Below are 18,076 nucleotides of genomic sequence, written 5' to 3'. Positions count from 1 at the left end.
GCCTGTGCTGTTGACACATGGACCGGGCAAGGAAAGCGTGTCGACTATATCGATGAACACTAATTGTGCGCTACTGCGCAGTCTTATGCGCTAACTGGGACTCCCTGTTATCTAGGCGCATTGCCGAGTTTAATCTGCACTGTACACGCCGCCGTAGACGTCAGAATGACAGCCGGGCGGTCGCTTTTCAGTTTTGCCGCAAGCACGCGTGCACGGAATTTCGCGTCCGCACGTACGTACATTGCCAGTGGGAATGTGTTATTTATAACAATAACGCGAAACCTCCTACAGTTGCACGAGGCATATCGGATAAATGATATAACTATGAGGCAAAAAAAAAAGCGTTAGAGACGAAAAAAATGCAAAAGAAGTGCCATCAGCACTCGGTGTTCCCAGGTGGTCTCCCTCCCAAGTACTGACCGAGCCCAATGCTGCTTAGCTTCGGGGATCGGACGAGAACCGGCGTATTCAGCATGGTATGGCCGATAGCGAGAAATACACTTTTCGAAGCGCTTATGTAGTGTCATAGCCTCCTTTATACTGTAGTGTATGCAGCCGCTCCCGAATGCAAAACTTCGCACGAATACTTCCCTCGCTCGTGGCAACAGGCGCCGAGCGTGCAATTACGTGCCCTGGGCTTTTCTCAGCCGTTCTGGCGATCGTAACGCACTGCGGCATGCATCGAAAGAGCAGCGGGAGCAAGCCTGTGCTGTTGACACATGGACCGGGCAAGGAAAGCGTGTCGACTATATCGATGAACACTAATTGTGCGCTACTGCGCAGTCTTATGCGCTAACTGGGACTCCCTGTTATCTAGGCGCATTGCCGAGTTTAATCTGCACTGTACACGCCGCCGTAGACGTCAGAATGACAGCCGGGAAGCCGGGCGGTCGCTTTTCAGTTTTGCCGCAAGCACGCGTGCACGGAATTTCGCGTCCGCACGTACGTACATTGCCAGTGGGAATGTGTTATTTATAACAATAACGCGAAACCTCCTACAGTTGCACGAGGCATATCGGATAAATGATATAACTATGAGGCAAAAAAAAAGCGTTAGAGACGAAAAAAATGCAAAAGAAGTGCCATCAGCACTCGGTGTTCCCAGGTGGTCTCCCTCCCAAGTACTGACCGAGCCCAATGCTGCTTAGCTTCGGTGATCGGACGAGAACCGGCGTATTCAGCATGGTATGGCCGATGGCAAGAAATACACTTTTCGAAGCGCTTATGTAGTGTCATAGCCTCCTTTATACTGTAGTGTATGCAGCCGCTCCCGAATGCAAAACTTCGCACGAATACTTCCCTCGCTCGTGGCAACAGGCGCCGAGCGTGCAATTACGTGCCCTGGGCTTTTCTCAGCCGTTCTGGCGATCGTAACGCACTGCGGCATGCATCGAAAGAGCAGCGGGAGCAAGCCTCTGGTGTTGACACATGGACCGGGCAAGAAAAGCGTGTCGACTATATCGATGAACGCTAATTGTGCGCTACTGCGCAGTCTTATGCGCTAACTGGGACTCCTTGTTATCTAGGCGCATTGCCGAGTTTAATCTGCACTGTACACGCCGCCGTAGACGTCAGAATGACAGCCGGGAAGCCGGGCGGTCGCTTTTCAGTTTTGCCGCAAGCACGAGTGCACGGAATTTCGCGTCCGCACGTACGTACATTGCCAGTGGGAATGTGTTATTTATAACAATAACGCGAGACCTCCTACAGTTGCACGAGGCATATCGGATAAATGATATAACTATGAGGCAAAAAAAAAAGCGTTAGAGACGAAAAAAATGCAAAAGAAGTGCCATCAGCACTCGGTGTTCCCAGGTGGTCTCCCTCCCAAGTACTGACCGAGCCCAATGCTGCTTAGCTTCGGTGATCGGACGAGAACCGGCGTATTCAGCATGGTATGGCCGATGGCGAGAAATACACGTTTAGAAGCGCTTATGTAGTGTCATAGCCTCCTTTATACTGTAGTGTATGCAGCCGCTCCCGAATGCAAAACTTCGCACGAATACTTCCCTCGCTCGTGGCAACAGGCGCCGAGCGTGCAATTACGTGCCCTGGGCTTTTCTCAGCCGTTCTGGCGATCGTAACGCACTGCGGCATGCATCGAAAGAGCAGCGGGAGCAAGCCTCTGGTGTTGACACATGGACCGGGCAAGGAAAGCGTGTCGACTATATCGATGAACGCTAATTGTGCGCTACTGCGCAGTCTTATGCGCTAACTGGGACTCCCTGTTATCTAGGCGCATTGCCGAGTTTAATCTGCACTGTACACGCCGCCGTAGACGTCAGAATGACAGCCGGGAAGCCGGGCGGTCGCTTTTCAGTTTTGCCGCAAGCACGCGTGCACGGAATTTCGCGTCCGCACGTACGTGCATTGCCAGTGGGAATGTGTTATTTATAACAATAACGCGAAACCTCCTACAGTTGCACGAGGCATATCGGATAAATGATATAACTATGAGGCAAAAAAAAAGCGTTAGAGACGAAAAAAATGCAAAAGAAGTGCCATCAGCACTCGGTGTTCCCAGGTGGTCTCCCTCCCAAGTACTGACCGAGCACAATGCTGCTTAGCTTCGGTGATCGGACGAGAACCGGCGTATTCAGCATGGAAGCTGCATAGAGTGTTTGCTGTCTTTATTTGGAGCTCAAATTGGGAGCGAACAAGTCTAGTTAATCTGTTCCTTCCGGTCAAAAGGGGCGGCCTTGGTCTTTCTAATTTGTTTCTGCAGCAAGTTGTCTCAAGAGTTTTGTTTCTACGTGATCAAACCGATCCCTTGTTGCGCACAATGTTGCAGGTGCGCTTAGGCAACGTGTTGCCGGAATTTGTTGTGTCCAGTTACCCGGCCACGAATCGTGCTGTAACAGGTTTTTTGCGTGAAGTTGTGGCAGCCTTTCGCACTTTGAGCGCTCACTTTTCTACACAGTATCTATCTGCTGTACCCAGGAACAAACTGTACAAAGATTTGCTAGATATATTTATACCTGCTCCCTTATACCGTTCCTTTTGCTGCGGAGGCCCAGGCAAAGATGTGTTAAAGCGAGTTAAGAAGATGCCGGTAAGACCGACTGTCAAATCCTTTTTCTTTAAACTTCATACCGGTACCCTTCCGGTGAAAACATGGCTAAACGATAAAGGCATTTTTGTGCCCTGGACCACCGACTGCATACTCTGCAAAAAACCCGAGACCATCGAACAAGTGTTTATCGACTGCTGGGACCCGGTTTTCCACTGGGACATCTTGCAAAGAACATTGAAGAAAGAACTACCTGTAACTCCTTATGGCATCCGGTTTCTACCTATAGAAAGTGAGGAGGTTCCTTACGACATGTTTATGCTACTGGGCCTCCACAGCATCTGGAAAACGAGAATGGCGGCCAGGCACGCCGACGCAAATGTGCGACCAGTGAGAGAAAACTTTATAGAAAGTGCAGTTTTCCTGAGAGATGTTCTCCGCAGTCAACCCCAGCCGCCGGACTGGGTGGCAGTTATGGATGAACTGATTAACATGAAAAAGTTTTAACCCATTGTCTCGGCCAAAGTGTGGCTAGAGATTTTTATGTATTGTTTACCGGTAATAAAGAAAAAAAAATGGCCGATGGCGAGAAATACACTTTTCGAAGCGCTTATGTAGTGCCATAGCCTCCTTTATACTGTAGTGTATGCAGCCGCTCCCGAATGCAAAACTTCGCACGAATACTTCCCTCGCTCGTGGCAACAGGCGCCGAGCGTGCAATTACGTGCCCTGGGCTTTTCTCAGCCGTTCTGGCGATCGTAACGCACTGCGGCATGCATCGAAAGAGCAGCGGGAGCAAGCCTCTGGTGTTGACACATGGACCGGGCAAGGAAAGCGTGTCGACTATATCGATGAACGCTAATTGTGCGCTACTGCGCAGTCTTATGCGCTAACTGGGACTCCCTGTTATCTAGGCGCATTGCCGAGTTTAATCTGCACTGTACACGCCGCCGTAGACGTCAGAATGACAGCCGGGCGGTCGCTTTTCAGTTTTGCCGCAAGCACGCGTGCACGGAATTTCGCGTCCGCACGTACGTACATTGCCAGTGGGAATGTGTTATTTATAACAATAACGCGAAACCTCCTACAGTTGCACGAGGCATATCGGATAAATGATATAACTATGAGGCAAAAAAAAAGCGTTAGAGACGAAAAAAATGCAAAAGAAGTGCCATCAGCACTCGGTGTTCCCAGGTGGTCTCCCTCCCAAGTACTGACCGAGCCCAATGCTGCTTAGCTTCGGTGATCGGACGAGAACCGGCGTATTCAGCATGGTATGGCCGATGGCGAGAAACACACTTTTCGAAGCGCTTATGTAGTGTCATAGCCTCCTTTATACTGTAGTGTATGCAGCCGCTCCCGAATGCAAAACTTCGCACGAATACTTCCCTCGCTCGTGGCAACAGGCGCCGAGCGTGCAATTACGTGCCCTGGGCTTTTCTCAGCCGTTCTGGCGATCGTAACGCACTGCGGCATGCATGGAAAGAGCAGCGGGAGCAAGCCTCTGGTGTTGACACATGAACCGGGCAAGGAAAGCGTGTCGACTATATCGATGAACGCTAATTGTGCGCTACTGCGCAGTCTTATGCGCTAACTGGGACTCCCTGTTATCTAGGCGCATTGCCGAGTTTAATCTGCACTGTACACGCCGCCGTAGACGTCAGAATGACAGCCGGGCGGTCGCTTTTCAGTTTTGCCGCAAGCACGCGTGCACGGAATTTCGCGTCCGCACGTACGTACATTGCCAGTGGGAATGTGTTATTTATAACAATAACGCGAAACCTCCTACAGTTGCACGAGGCATATCGGATAAATGTATAACTATGAGGCAAAAAAAAGCGTTAGTAAGGAAAAAAAATGCAAAAGAAGTGCCATCAGCACTCGGTGTTCCCAGGTGGTCTCCCTCCCAAGTACTGACCGAGCCCAATGCTGCTTAGCTTCGGTGATCGGACGAGAACCGGCGTATTCAGCATGGTATGGCCGATAACGAGAAATACACTTTTCGAAGCGCTTATGTAGTGTCATAGCCTCCTTTATACTGTAGTGTATGCAGCCGCTCCCGAATGCAAAACTTCGCACGAATACTTCCCTCGCTCGTGGCAACAGGCGCCGAGCGTGCAATTACGTGCCCTGGGCTTTTCTCAGCCGTTCTGGCGATCGTAACGCACTGCGGCATGCATGGAAAGAGCAGCGGGAGCAAGCCTCTGGTGTTGACACATGAACCGGGCAAGGAAAGCGTGTCGACTATATCGATGAACGCTAATTGTGCGCTACTGCGCAGTCTTATGCGCTAACTGGGACTCCCTGTTATCTAGGCGCATTGCCGAGTTTAATCTGCACTGTACACGCCGCCGTAGACGTCAGAATGACAGCCGGGCGGTCGCTTTTCAGTTTTGCCGCAAGCACGCGTGCACGGAATTTCGCGTCCGCACGTACGTACATTGCCAGTGGGAATGTGTTATTTATAACAATAACGCGAAACCTCCTACAGTTGCACGAGGCATATCGGATAAATGATATAACTTTGAGGCAAAAAAAAAAGCGTTACAGACGAAAAAAATGCAAAAGAAGTGCCATCAGCACTCGGTGTTCCCAGGTGGTCTCCCTCCCAAGTACTGACCGAGCCCAATGCTGCTTAGCTTCGGTGATCGGACGAGAACCGGCGTATTCAGCATGGTATGGCCGATGGCGAGAAATACACTTTTCGAAGCGCTTATGTAGTGTCATAGCCTCCTTTATACTGTAGTGTATGGAGCCGCTCCCGAATGCAAAACTTCGCACGAATACTTCCCTCGCTCGTGGCAACAGGCGCCGAGCGTGCAATTACGTGCCCTGGGCTTTTCTCAGCCGTTCTGGCGATCGTAACGCACTGCGGCATGCATCGAAAGAGCAGCGGGAGCAAGCCTCTGGTGTTGACACATGGACCGGGCAAGGAAAGCGTGTCGACTATATCGATGAACGCTAATTGTGCGCTACTGCGCAGTCTTATGCGCTAACTGGGACTCCCTGTTATCTAGGCGCATTGCCGAGTTTAATCTGCACTGTACACGCCGCCGTAGACGTCAGAATGACAGCCGGGAAGCCGGGCGGTCGCTTTTCAGTTTTGCCGCAAGCACGCGTGCACGGAATTTCGCGTCCGCACGTACGTACATTGCCAGTGGGAATGTGTTATTTATAACAATAACGCGAAACCTCCTACAGTTGCACGAGGCATATCGGATAAATGATATAACTATGAGGCAAAAAAAAAAGCGTTAGAGACGAAAAAAATGCAAAAGAAGTGCCATCAGCACTCGGTGTTCCCAGGTGGTCTCCCTCCCAAGTACTGACCGAGCACAATGCTGCTTAGCTTCGGTGATCGGACGAGAACCGGCGTATTCAGCATGGTATGGCCGATGGCGAGAAATACACTTTTCGAAGCGCTTATGTAGTGTCATAGCCTCCTTTATACTGTAGTGTATGCAGCCGCTCCCGAATGCAAAACTTCGCACGAATACTTCCCTCGCTCGTGGCAACAGGCGCCGAGCGTGCAATTACGTGCCCTGGGCTTTTCTCAGCCGTTCTGGCGATCGTAACGCACTGCGGCATGCATGGAAAGAGCAGCGGGAGCAAGCCTCTGGTGTTGACACATGAACCGGGCAAGGAAAGCGTGTCGACTATATCGATGAACGCTAATTGTGCGCTACTGCGCAGTCTTATGCGCTAACTGGGACTCCCTGTTATCTAGGCGCATTGCCGAGTTTAATCTGCACTGTACACGCCGCCGTAGACGTCAGAATGACAGCCGGGCGGTCGCTTTTCAGTTTTGCCGCAAGCACGCGTGCACGGAATTTCGCGTCCGCACGTACGTACATTGCCAGTGGGAATGTGTTATTTATAACAATAACGCGAAACCTCCTACAGTTGCACGAGGCATATCGGATAAATGATATAACTATGAGGCAAAAAAAAAGCGTTAGAGACGAAAAAAATGCAAAAGAAGTGCCATCAGCACTCGGTGTTCCCAGGTGGTCTCCCTCCCAAGTACTGACCGAGCCCAATGCTGCTTAGCTTCGGTGATTGGACGAGAACAGGCGTATTCAGCATGGTATGGCCGATGGCGAGAAATACACTTTTCGAAGCGCTTATGTAGTGTCATAGCCTCCTTTATACTGTAGTGTATGCAGCCGCTCCCGAATGCAAAACTTCGCACGAATACTTCCCTCGCTCGTGGCAACAGGCGCCGAGCGTGCAATTACGTGCCCTGGGCTTTTCTCAGCCGTTCTGGCGATCGTAACGCACTGCGGCATGCATGGAAAGAGCAGCGGGAGCAAGCCTCTGGTGTTGACACATGAACCGGGCAAGGAAAGCGTGTCGACTATATCGATGAACGCTAATTGTGCGCTACTGCGCAGTCTTATGCGCTAACTGGGACTCCCTGTTATCTAGGCGCATTGCCGAGTTTAATCTGCACTGTACACGCCGCCGTAGACGTCAGAATGACAGCCGGGCGGTCGCTTTTCAGTTTTGCCGCAAGCACGCGTGCACGGAATTTCGCGTCCGCACGTACGTACATTGCCAGTGGGAATGTGTTATTTATAACAATAACGCGAAACCTCCTACAGTTGCACGAGGCATATCGGATAAATGATATAACTATGAGGCAAAAAAAAAGCGTTACAGACGAAAAAAATGCAAAAGAAGTGCCATCAGCACTCGGTGTTCCCAGGTGGTCTCCCTCCCAAGTACTGACCGAGCCCAATGCTGCTTAGCTTCGGTGATCGGACGAAAACCGGCGTATTCAGCATGGTATGGCCGATGGCGAGAAATACACTTTTCGAAGCGCTTATGTAGTGTCATAGCCTCCTTTATACTGTAGTGTATGCAGCCGCTCCCGAATGCAAAACTTCGCACGAATACTTCCCTCGCTCGTGGCAACAGGCGCCGAGCGTGCAATTACGTGCCCTGGGCTTTTCTCAGCCATTCTGGCGATCGTAACGCACTGCGGCATGCATGGAAAGAGCAGCGGGAGCAAGCCTCTGGTGTTGACACATGGACCGGGCAAGGAAAGCGTGTCGACTATATCGATGAACGCTAATTGTGCGCTACTGCGCAGTCTTATGCGCTAACTGGGACTCCCTGTTATCTAGGCGCATTGCCGAGTTTAATCTGCACTGTACACTCCGCCGTAGACGTCAGAATGACAGCCGGGAAGCCGGGCGGTCGCTTTTCAGTTTTGCCGCAAGCACGCGTGCACGGAATTTCGCGTCCGCACGTACGTACATTGCCAGTGGGAATGTGTTATTTATAACAATAACGCGAAACCTCCTACAGTTGCACGAGGCATATCGGATAAATGATATAACTATGAGGCAAAAAAAAGCGTTACAGACGAAAAAAATGCAAAAGAAGTGCCATCAGCACTCGGTGTTCCCAGGTGGTCTCCCTCCCAAGTACTGACCGAGCCCAATGCTGCTTAGCTTCGGTGATCGGACGAGAACCGGCGTATTCAGCATGGTATGGCCGATGGCGAGAAATACACTTTTCGAAGCGCTTATGTAGTGTCATAGCCTCCTTTATACTGTAGTGTATGCAGCCGCTCCCGAATGCAAAACTTCGCACGAATACTTCCCTCGCTCGTGGCAACAGGCGCCGAGCGTGCATTTACGTGCCCTGGGCTTTTCTCAGCCGTTCTGGCGATCGTAACGCACTGCGGCATGCATCGAAAGAGCAGCGGGAGCAAGCCTGTGCTGTTGACACATGGACCGGGCAAGGAAAGCGTGTCGACTATATCGATGAACACTAATTGTGCGCTACTGCGCAGTCTTATGCGCTAACTGGGACTCCCTGTTATCTAGGCGCATTGCCGAGTTTAATCTGCACTGTACACGCCGCCGTAGACGTCAGAATGACAGCCGGGCGGTCGCTTTTCAGTTTTGCCGCAAGCACGCGTGCACGGAATTTCGCGTCCGCACGTACGTACATTGCCAGTGGGAATGTGTTATTTATAACAATAACGCGAAACCTCCTACAGTTGCACGAGGCATATCGGATAAATGATATAACTATGAGGCAAAAAAAAAGCGTTAGAGACGAAAAAAATGCAAAAGAAGTGCCATCAGCACTCGGTGTTCCCAGGTGGTCTCCCTCCCAAGTACTGACCGAGCCCAATGCTGCTTAGCTTCGGTGATCGGACGAGAACCGGCGTATTCAGCATGGTATGGCCGATGGCGAGAAATACACTTTTCGAAGCGCTTATGTAGTGTGATAGCCTCCTTTATACTGTAGTGTATGCAGCCGCTCCCGAATGCAAAACTTCGCACGAATACTTCCCTCGCTCGTGGCAACAGGCGCCGAGCGTGCAATTACGTGCCCTGGGCTTTTCTCAGCCGTTCTGGCGATCGTAACGCACTGCGGCATGCATCGAAAGAGCAGCGGGAGCAAGCCTGTGCTGTTGACACATGGACCGGGCAAGGAAAGCGTGTCGACTATATCGATGAACACTAATTGTGCGCTACTGCGCAGTCTTATGCGCTAACTGGGACTCCCTGTTATCTAGGCGCATTGCCGAGTTTAATCTGCACTGTACACGCCGCCGTAGACGTCAGAATGACAGCCGGGAAGCCGGGCGGTCGCTTTTCAGTTTTGCCGCAAGCACGCGTGCACGGAATTTCGCGTCCGCACGTACGTACATTGCCAGTGGGAATGTGTTATTTATAACAATAACGCGAAACCTCCTACAGTTGCACGAGGCATATCGGATAAATGATATAACTATGAGGCAAAAAAAAAAGCGTTAGAGACGAAAAAAATGCAAAAGAAGTGCCATCAGCACTCGGTGTTCCCAGGTGGTCTCCCTCCCAAGTACTGACCGAGCCCAATGCTGCTTAGCTTCGGTGATCGGACGAGAACCGGCGTATTCAGCATGGTATGGCCGATGGCGAGAAATACACTTTTCGAAGCGCTTATGTAGTGTCATAGCCTCCTTTATACTGTAGTGTATGCAGCCGCTCCCGAATGCAAAACTTCGCACGAATACTTCCCTCGCTCGTGGCAACAGGCGCCGAGCGTGCAATTACGTGCCCTGGGCTTTTCTCAGCCGTTCTGGCGATCGTAACGCACTGCGGCATGCATCGAAAGAGCAGCGGGAGCAAGCCTCTGGTGTTGACACATGGACCGGGCAAGGAAAGCGTGTCGACTATATCGATGAACGCTAATTGTGCGCTACTGCGCAGTCTTATGCGCTAACTGGGACTCCCTGTTATCTAGGCGCATTGCCGAGTTTAATCTGCACTGTACACGCCGCCGTAGACGTCAGAATGACAGCCGGGAAGCCGGGCGGTCGCTTTTCAGTTTTGCCGCAAGCACGCGTGCACGGAATTTCGCGTCCGCACGTACGTACATTGCCAGTGGGAATGTGTTATTTATAACAATAACGCGAGACCTCCTACAGTTGCACGAGGCATATCGGATAAATGATATAACTATGAGGCAAAAAAAAAGCGTTAGAGACGAAAAAAATGCAAAAGAAGTGCCATCAGCACTCGGTGTTCCCAGGTGGTCTCCCTCCCAAGTACTGACCGAGCCCAATGCTGCTTAGCTTCGGTGATCGGACGAGAACCGGCGTATTCAGCATGGTATGGCCGATGGCGAGAAATACACTTTTCGAAGCGCTTATGTAGTGTCATAGCCTCCTTTATACTGTAGTGTATGCAGCCGCTCCCGAATGCAAAACTTCGCACGAATACTTCCCTCGCTCGTGGCAACAGGCGCCGAGCGTGCAATTACGTGCCCTGGGCTTTTCTCAGCCGTTCTGGCGATCGTAACGCACTGCGGCATGCATCGAAAGAGCAGCGGGAGCAAGCCTCTGGTGTTGACACATGGACCGGGCAAGGAAAGCGTGTCGACTATATCGATGAACGCTAATTGTGCGCTACTGCGCAGTCTTATGCGCTAACTGGGACTCCCTGTTATCTAGGCGCATTGCCGAGTTTAATCTGCACTGTACACGCCGCCGTAGACGTCAGAACGACAGCCGGGAAGCCGGGCGGTCGCTTTTCAGTTTTGCCGCAAGCACGCGTGCACGGAATTTCGCGTCCGCACGTACGCACATTGCCAGTGGGAATGTGTTATTTATAACAATAACGCGAGACCTCCTACAGTTGCACGAGGCATATCGGATAAATGATATAACTATGAGGCAAAAAAAAAAGCGTTAGAGACGAAAAAATGCAAAAGAAGTGCCATCAGCACTCGGTGTTCCCAGGTGGTCTTCCTCCCAAGTACTGACCGAGCCCAATGCTGCTTAGCTTCGGTGATCGGACGAGAACCGGCGTATTCAGCATGGTATGGCCGATGGCGAGAAATACACTTTTCGAAGCGCTTATGTAGTGTCATAGCCTCCTTTATACTGTAGTGTATGCAGCCGCTCCCGAATGCAAAACATCGCACGAATACTTCCCTCGCTCGTGGCAACAGGCGCCGAGCGTGCAATTACGTGCCCTGGGCTTTTCTCAGCCGTTCTGGCGATCGTAACGCACTGCGGCATGCATCGAAAGAGCAGCGGGAGCAAGCCTCTGGTGTTGACACATGGACCGGGCAAGGAAAGCGTGTCGACTATATCGATGAACGCTAATTGTGCGCTACTGCGCAGTCTTATGCGCTAACTAGGACTCCCTGTTATCTAGGCGCATTGCCGAGTTTAATCTGCACTGTACACGCCGCCGTAGACGTCAGAATGACAGCCGGGCGGTCGCTTTTCAGTTTTGCCGCAAGCACGCGTGCACGGAATTTCGCGTCCGCACGTACGTACATTGCCAGTGGGAATGTGTTATTTATAACAATAACGCGAAACCTCCTACAGTTGCACGAGGCATATCGGATAAATGATATAACTTTGAGGCAAAAAAAAAAGCGTTACAGACGAAAAAAATGCAAAAGAAGTGCCATCAGCACTCGGTGTTCCCAGGTGGTCTCCCTCCCAAGTACTGACCGAGCCCAATGCTGCTTAGCTTCGGTGATCGGACGAGAACCGGCGTATTCAGCATGGTATGGCCGATGGCGAGAAATACACTTTTCGAAGCGCTTATGTAGTGTCATAGCCTCCTTTATACTGTAGTGTATGGAGCCGCTCCCGAATGCAAAACTTCGCACGAATACTTCCCTCGCTCGTGGCAACAGGCGCCGAGCGTGCAATTACGTGCCCTGGGCTTTTCTCAGCCGTTCTGGCGATCGTAACGCACTGCGGCATGCATCGAAAGAGCAGCGGGAGCAAGCCTCTGGTGTTGACACATGGACCGGGCAAGGAAAGCGTGTCGACTATATCGATGAACGCTAATTGTGCGCTACTGCGCAGTCTTATGCGCTAACTGGGACTCCCTGTTATCTAGGCGCATTGCCGAGTTTAATCTGCACTGTACACGCCGCCGTAGACGTCAGAATGACAGCCGGGAAGCCGGGCGGTCGCTTTTCAGTTTTGCCGCAAGCACGCGTGCACGGAATTTCGCGTCCGCACGTACGTACATTGCCAGTGGGAATGTGTTATTTATAACAATAACGCGAAACCTCCTACAGTTGCACGAGGCATATCGGATAAATGATATAACTATGAGGCAAAAAAAAGCGTTAGAGACGAAAAAAATGCAAAAGAAGTGCCATCAGCACTCGGTGTTCCCAGGTGGTCTCCCTCCCAAGTACTGACCGAGCCCAATGCTGCTTAGCTTCGGTGATCGGACGAGAACCGGCGTATTCAGCATGGTATGGCCGATGGCGAGAAATACACTTTTCGAAGCGCTTATGTAGTGTCATAGCCTCCTTTATACTGTAGTGTATGCAGCCGCTCCCGAATGCAAAACTTCGCACGAATACTTCCCTCGCTCGTGGCAACAGGCGCCGAGCGTTCAATTACGTGCCCTGGGCTTTTCTCAGCCGTTCTGGCGATCGTAACGCACTGCGGCATGCATCGAAAGAGCAGCGGGAGCATGCCTCTAGTGTTGACACATGGACCGGGCAAGGAAAGCGTGTCGACTATATCGATGAACGCTAATTGTGCGCTACTGCGCAGTCTTATGCGCTAACTGGGACTCCCTGTTATCTAGGCGCATTGCCGAGTTTAATCTGCACTGTACACGCCGCCGTAGACGTCAGAATGACAGCCGGGAAGCCGGGCGGTCGCTTTTCAGTTTTGCCGCAAGCACGCGTGCACGGAATTTCGCGTCCGCACGTACGTACATTGCCAGTAGGAATGTGTTATTTATAACAATAACGCGAAACCTCCTACAGTTGCACGAGGCATATCGGATAAATGATATAACTATGAGGCAAAAAAAAGCGTTAGAGACGAAAAAAATGCAAAAGAAGTGCCATCAGCACTCGGTGTTCCCAGGTGGTCTCCCTCCCAAGTACTGACCGAGCCCAATGCTGCTTAGCTTCGGTGATCGGACGAGAACCGGCGTATTCAGCATGGTATGGCCGATAGCGAGAAATACACTTTTCGAAGCGCTTATGTAGTGTCATAGCCTCCTTTATACTGTAGTGTATGCAGCCGCTCCCGAATGCAAAACTTCGCACGAATACTTCCCTCGCTCGTGGCAACAGGCGCCGAGCGTGCAATTACGTGCCCTGGGCTTTTCTCAGCCGTTCTGGCGATCGTAACGCACTGCGGCATGCATGGAAAGAGCAGCGGGAGCAAGCCTCTGGTGTTGACACATGGACCGGGCAAGGAAAGCGTGTCGACTATATCGATGAACGCTAATTGTGCGCTACTGCGCAGTCTTATGCGCTAACTGGGACTCCCTGTTATCTAGGCGCATTGCCGAGTTTAATCTGCACTGTACACGCCGCCGTAGACGTCAGAATGACAGCCGGGAAGCCGGGCGGTCGCTTTTCAGTTTTGCCGCAAGCACGCGTGCACGGAATTTCGCGTCCGCACGTACGTACATTGCCAGTGGGAATGTGTTATTTATAACAATAACGCGAAACCTCCTACAGTTGCACGAGGCATATCGGATAAATGATATAACTATGAGGCAAAAAAAAAGCGTTAGAGACGAAAAAATGCAAAAGAAGTGCCATCAGCACTCGGTGTTCCCAGGTGGTCTCCCTCCCAAGTACTGACCGAGCCCAATGCTGCTTAGCTTCGGTGATCGGACGAGAACCGGCGTATTCAGCATGGTATGGCCGATAGCGAGAAATACACTTTTCGAAGCGCTTATGTAGTGTCATAGCCTCCTTTATACTGTAGTGTATGCAGCCGCTCCCGAATGCAAAACTTCGCACGAATACTTCCCTCGCTCGTGGCAACAGGCGCCGAGCGTGCAATTACGTGCCCTGGGCTTTTCTCAGCCGTTCTGGCGATCGTAACGCACTGCGGCATGCATCGAAAGAGCAGCGGGAGCAAGCCTCTGGTGTTGACACATGGACCGGGCAAGGAAAGCGTGTCGACTATATCGATGAACGCTAATTGTGCGCTACTGCGCAGTCTTATGCGCTAACTGGGACTCCCTGTTATCTAGGCGCATTGCCGAGTTTAATCTGCACTGTACACGCCGCCGTAGACGTCAGAATGACAGCCGGGAAGCCGGGCGGTCGCTTTTCAGTTTTGCCGCAAGCACGCGTGCACGGAATTTCGCGTCCGCACGTACGTACATTGCCAGTGGGAATGTGTTATTTATAACACTAACGCGAAACCTCCTACAGTTGCACGAGGCATATCGGATAAATGATATAACTATGAGGCAAAAAAAAAGCGTTAGAGACGAAAAAATGCAAAAGAAGTGCCATCAGCACTCGGTGTTCCCAGGTGGTCTCCCTCCCAAGTACTGACCGAGCCCAATGCTGCTTAGCTTCGGTTTTTTTTTTTTTTTCTTTATTGCCTGGCTGCGACACATAACATTTACACAAAAAACACTCAACAAAAAACACACAAAACGCTATGTACATACGACACTGTCGTGGTCAGCCATCATGAGTCTGGCTTCGTCATACTAAAATTCACGAAGCCTACAGAGCGGCTCTAGCCTCGAGAGCCACTCGGGAGGCTCCGCAGTTGCTTTCTGGATGGCCAGAAAGCAGTCCATTCTTTCCCGAAAATAAATGCGGGCAGGTCGTGCGTCTTTGTCACAATAATAGCCTGCCATTCTGGAGCGCCATATACTGTGGAGGCCCAAGAGCATTATGAGATCAAATGGTACCCCATCCTCATTGTCTGTGCTTAAATAACGAATTCCCTGCGCGTCAAGTGGTAGCTCTTTCTTTATTGTCCTTTGTAACACATCCCAAAAATAAACCCCTTCCCAGCAATGCAAAAAAACATGGTCTATTGTTTCGGGCTGTTTACAAATTAAGCAGTTCGATCCCCACGGTAAAAAGAAATCCTTTCCTTCCAAAAACTTTTTAACTGGGAGTGTCCCGGTGTGTAATTTAAAAAAGAAGGTCTTTACTCCTGGTGGCACCTGCATTTTCTTTACCCTTTTTAAAACATCAGCTCCAGGACCTCCACTGTACAAGGCCCTGTACATAGGCTCTGGGAAAACAATATCACAAAGATCATGGTACAACTTCTTTCTTTTAGTTTTATACAAATAATCGCTAGAAAAACGCGCTGAAAGAAACCTAACACTTGCTACAATCTCTTTGTAGTAACCAAAAATTCCACCCGAGAGCTCTTCTGTGGTAACAACAAACTCGGGCAGCAAACGCCGCAGCCTGACCTGGCACACGGTGCGCAAGAACGGGTCTGAGACGTCGCGAAAAAACAAAAAACGGTTCACCAGCTGCCTTAAAAAGAGGTGCCCTAGCCCCAACCCCCCGTCTTTTACCCGCCGGAACAGGTTCGTTCTGCTGCAACGTTCCCATTCGGAAGCCCATATAAAGACGGCAAAAATCCGGTGTAACTTCTGAATGTGCACCCGAGAGCAATGCAAAACCTGCATCACATACCAGAGCTTGCTAATAAAAAACAGGTTGCAGACTGTAGCTCTGGCGAAAATGGAGAGGTTGGTGCCTTTCCATTTTCCAGCTCTGTCACGTGCTTCTTTCGTTTGCTGTTTCCAATACTCCTCGCTTTCACGATAAGCATCGAGCGGAACGCCCAAATACTTGCCCGGTGTCGTCGTCCACGGTACGTTGGCAAAATGGTCCGGGTGGGATGGCCACCATCCATGCCAGAGTCCGAGGCATTTGGACCAATTAACCCCGCTACCGGTGACTTCGCTGAACTCGCGTACACACCCGACAGCTTCGCTTATGCTCTCCTGATCAACCGTGAATACAGCAACGTCGTCAGCATACGCCAACAGCTTAACTTCAGCAGCTTGCAACCTAAAGCCATTAATACTATTGTCTTCTAATATTTTCCTACACAGTGTTTCGATGTAAATACAAAATAAGAGAGGGCTGAGGGGGCAGCCCTGACGCACCGAACGCTGCACGCTAATGGGGGCCCCCAAGCACTTGTTAACAATCAATCTTGTCGTGCAGTTTCGATACGCCATGGCTACACCCTTGCGGATAACTGAACCGACATTCACATGGTCTAAAACGGAAAACAAGATTTCATGAGAAACACAATCAAAAGCTTTTTCGAGATCAATCTGAAGCATGGCCACCCGCCCATTAATTGCATCGCAGGTTTCAAGTACACTGCGTGCTTTGTGAATGTTGGAAAAAATTGATCGCCCTTTTATTCCACATGTCTGGTGGGGTCCAACAATTTCCTTTATCACTGTCTGTAGTCTTCGCGCCAATACCTTCATAAAAATTTTGTAGTCGACATTAGTGAGTGCTATCGGTCGATATGCGGTAACAGATTTTAATTTCTCTATATCATCAGTTTTCGGTATGAGTACCGTATGGGAGGTCCCAAAAGACGGAGGCAAAAAGTTTATTCCATAGGCTTCGTTAAACATTCTACATAGCACCGGGGCAATTTCATGCTTAAATTCTTTATAAAATGCCGCACTGAATCCATCTGGTCCTGGTGATTTTCCGAGGTTTAATTCATCTATCGCACGCCCTACTTCGTTTTCAGTTATTTCTAGTTCCATTTTCTTTTTCCTTTCTTCGTCCAGCCGTGGCATTGCACCAAGAAACTGATGCTTAAATGCAACTGCGTCTGCCGGATGCCACGAAAAAAGCCTCTGGTAGAATTGTGTAAAGGCTGCTTCGATGTGGTCATTGTCTGCCGATAAGATACCCCCCCATTCTATTTTATCGATATGATTACTTTCAGCGTGGGCTTTTTCTAAACCGAGAGCACGTTTTGATGGCGCTTCGCCAGCAGCTGTGTCTTCCGCCCTCGCCCTCACCAGTGCTCCGCGATAACGCCGTTCTTCCATGAGTTCTATCTTTTGCTTGGTTTTCCTGACATCTTCAATCCATTTCCCAGGCGCCTTGCATTCCTGCTTCAGCAACGTTTCCAGTAGTGCCTTGAACTCAGCTTCGTCTTGTTTTTCCTTATACCGTATACAAGTGGCCCTTTCTATTGCTTTGATTTTTAAAGATTCTTTGCTTAACTCCCACTGCTGCCATATCTTCAGGTTCTTGCACGGGTTTATTTTTCCTATTTCATCCTTTACTGCTCGGTAGTAGACATCGTCGCGAAGAAGCGTGTTGTTTAGCTTCCACATTTCCCATGAAAATGCCTTGCTTCGCTTGACCCTTCCGAGGCAGCACTCAACTAAACAGTGGTCTGAGAAGGACACTCCCACAACTTCGTACTGGCTGCATACAGGGGCAAGGTCAACTGATGTATAAATGCGGTCCAGCCGTGCATGGCTTGAGCCCTGAAAATGGGTGAACTTCACTGCCCGCGCACCCTCAAGACATTCAGCCACATCTTCGAGGTTTCCGTTATCAATAATTCTGATCAACACTTCAGTGCTCCTGTCTCGAAACCCCCGGATGCTTGACTTATCGCGAGCATTTAGGACACAATTGAAGTCACCTAAGACGATGAGCTGCCTTTCCGTGCAAACGCGTTCTAGGAGGCTTTGGAAAAAAGCAACTCTTTCCTCTACCCCATTCGGTGCATACACGACAACAATGCGCCACTCAATGCTATTCAGGGAAAAGTCAAGGACAATACAC

At 50.4% G+C, this 18,076-nt stretch overlaps 17 non-coding genes and 2 pseudogenes across 17 annotated transcripts; all 19 read right to left on the bottom strand.

Annotated features, from left to right (window-relative positions):
* Positions 1 to 371: 371 nt before the first annotated feature.
* LOC144130532 (5S ribosomal RNA) lies at positions 372 to 490 on the bottom strand. The gene has a single exon (XR_013314142.1). It is a non-coding gene; the product is annotated as a 5S ribosomal RNA (ribosomal RNA).
* A 590-nt stretch (positions 491 to 1,080) lies between these two features.
* LOC144130895 (5S ribosomal RNA) lies at positions 1,081 to 1,199 on the bottom strand. Its single transcript, XR_013314322.1, has one exon. It is a non-coding gene; the product is annotated as a 5S ribosomal RNA (ribosomal RNA).
* Positions 1,200 to 1,790: 591 nt separating this feature from the next.
* LOC144130894 (5S ribosomal RNA) lies at positions 1,791 to 1,909 on the bottom strand. The gene has a single exon (XR_013314321.1). It is a non-coding gene; the product is annotated as a 5S ribosomal RNA (ribosomal RNA).
* Positions 1,910 to 2,500: 591 nt separating this feature from the next.
* Positions 2,501 to 2,616, bottom strand: LOC144130663 (5S ribosomal RNA; annotated as a pseudogene).
* Positions 2,617 to 4,179: 1,563 nt separating this feature from the next.
* Positions 4,180 to 4,298, bottom strand: LOC144130893 (5S ribosomal RNA). The gene has a single exon (XR_013314319.1). It is a non-coding gene; the product is annotated as a 5S ribosomal RNA (ribosomal RNA).
* Positions 4,299 to 4,879: 581 nt separating this feature from the next.
* LOC144131170 (5S ribosomal RNA) lies at positions 4,880 to 4,998 on the bottom strand. Its single transcript, XR_013314587.1, has one exon. It is a non-coding gene; the product is annotated as a 5S ribosomal RNA (ribosomal RNA).
* Positions 4,999 to 5,581: 583 nt separating this feature from the next.
* LOC144130892 (5S ribosomal RNA) lies at positions 5,582 to 5,700 on the bottom strand. Its single transcript, XR_013314318.1, has one exon. It is a non-coding gene; the product is annotated as a 5S ribosomal RNA (ribosomal RNA).
* A 591-nt stretch (positions 5,701 to 6,291) lies between these two features.
* Positions 6,292 to 6,410, bottom strand: LOC144130511 (5S ribosomal RNA). Its single transcript, XR_013314122.1, has one exon. It is a non-coding gene; the product is annotated as a 5S ribosomal RNA (ribosomal RNA).
* A 582-nt stretch (positions 6,411 to 6,992) lies between these two features.
* Positions 6,993 to 7,111, bottom strand: LOC144130579 (5S ribosomal RNA; annotated as a pseudogene).
* Positions 7,112 to 7,693: 582 nt separating this feature from the next.
* LOC144131155 (5S ribosomal RNA) lies at positions 7,694 to 7,812 on the bottom strand. Its single transcript, XR_013314571.1, has one exon. It is a non-coding gene; the product is annotated as a 5S ribosomal RNA (ribosomal RNA).
* A 589-nt stretch (positions 7,813 to 8,401) lies between these two features.
* Positions 8,402 to 8,520, bottom strand: LOC144130890 (5S ribosomal RNA). Its single transcript, XR_013314316.1, has one exon. It is a non-coding gene; the product is annotated as a 5S ribosomal RNA (ribosomal RNA).
* A 582-nt stretch (positions 8,521 to 9,102) lies between these two features.
* LOC144130889 (5S ribosomal RNA) lies at positions 9,103 to 9,221 on the bottom strand. The gene has a single exon (XR_013314315.1). It is a non-coding gene; the product is annotated as a 5S ribosomal RNA (ribosomal RNA).
* Positions 9,222 to 9,812: 591 nt separating this feature from the next.
* On the bottom strand, positions 9,813 to 9,931 carry LOC144130887 (5S ribosomal RNA). Its single transcript, XR_013314314.1, has one exon. It is a non-coding gene; the product is annotated as a 5S ribosomal RNA (ribosomal RNA).
* A 590-nt stretch (positions 9,932 to 10,521) lies between these two features.
* LOC144130886 (5S ribosomal RNA) lies at positions 10,522 to 10,640 on the bottom strand. The gene has a single exon (XR_013314313.1). It is a non-coding gene; the product is annotated as a 5S ribosomal RNA (ribosomal RNA).
* Positions 10,641 to 11,230: 590 nt separating this feature from the next.
* LOC144131165 (5S ribosomal RNA) lies at positions 11,231 to 11,349 on the bottom strand. Its single transcript, XR_013314581.1, has one exon. It is a non-coding gene; the product is annotated as a 5S ribosomal RNA (ribosomal RNA).
* Positions 11,350 to 11,932: 583 nt separating this feature from the next.
* LOC144130885 (5S ribosomal RNA) lies at positions 11,933 to 12,051 on the bottom strand. Its single transcript, XR_013314312.1, has one exon. It is a non-coding gene; the product is annotated as a 5S ribosomal RNA (ribosomal RNA).
* Positions 12,052 to 12,640: 589 nt separating this feature from the next.
* LOC144130884 (5S ribosomal RNA) lies at positions 12,641 to 12,759 on the bottom strand. The gene has a single exon (XR_013314311.1). It is a non-coding gene; the product is annotated as a 5S ribosomal RNA (ribosomal RNA).
* Positions 12,760 to 13,348: 589 nt separating this feature from the next.
* On the bottom strand, positions 13,349 to 13,467 carry LOC144131127 (5S ribosomal RNA). Its single transcript, XR_013314544.1, has one exon. It is a non-coding gene; the product is annotated as a 5S ribosomal RNA (ribosomal RNA).
* A 589-nt stretch (positions 13,468 to 14,056) lies between these two features.
* On the bottom strand, positions 14,057 to 14,175 carry LOC144131126 (5S ribosomal RNA). The gene has a single exon (XR_013314543.1). It is a non-coding gene; the product is annotated as a 5S ribosomal RNA (ribosomal RNA).
* Positions 14,176 to 18,076: the final 3,901 nt, after the last annotated feature.

Source organism: Amblyomma americanum, chromosome 4 (genome assembly GCF_052857255.1).
Source record: "Amblyomma americanum isolate KBUSLIRL-KWMA chromosome 4, ASM5285725v1, whole genome shotgun sequence".
Classification (NCBI taxonomy): domain Eukaryota; kingdom Metazoa; phylum Arthropoda; class Arachnida; order Ixodida; family Ixodidae; genus Amblyomma; species Amblyomma americanum.
This window is presented reverse-complemented; position numbering and strand designations above follow the sequence as displayed.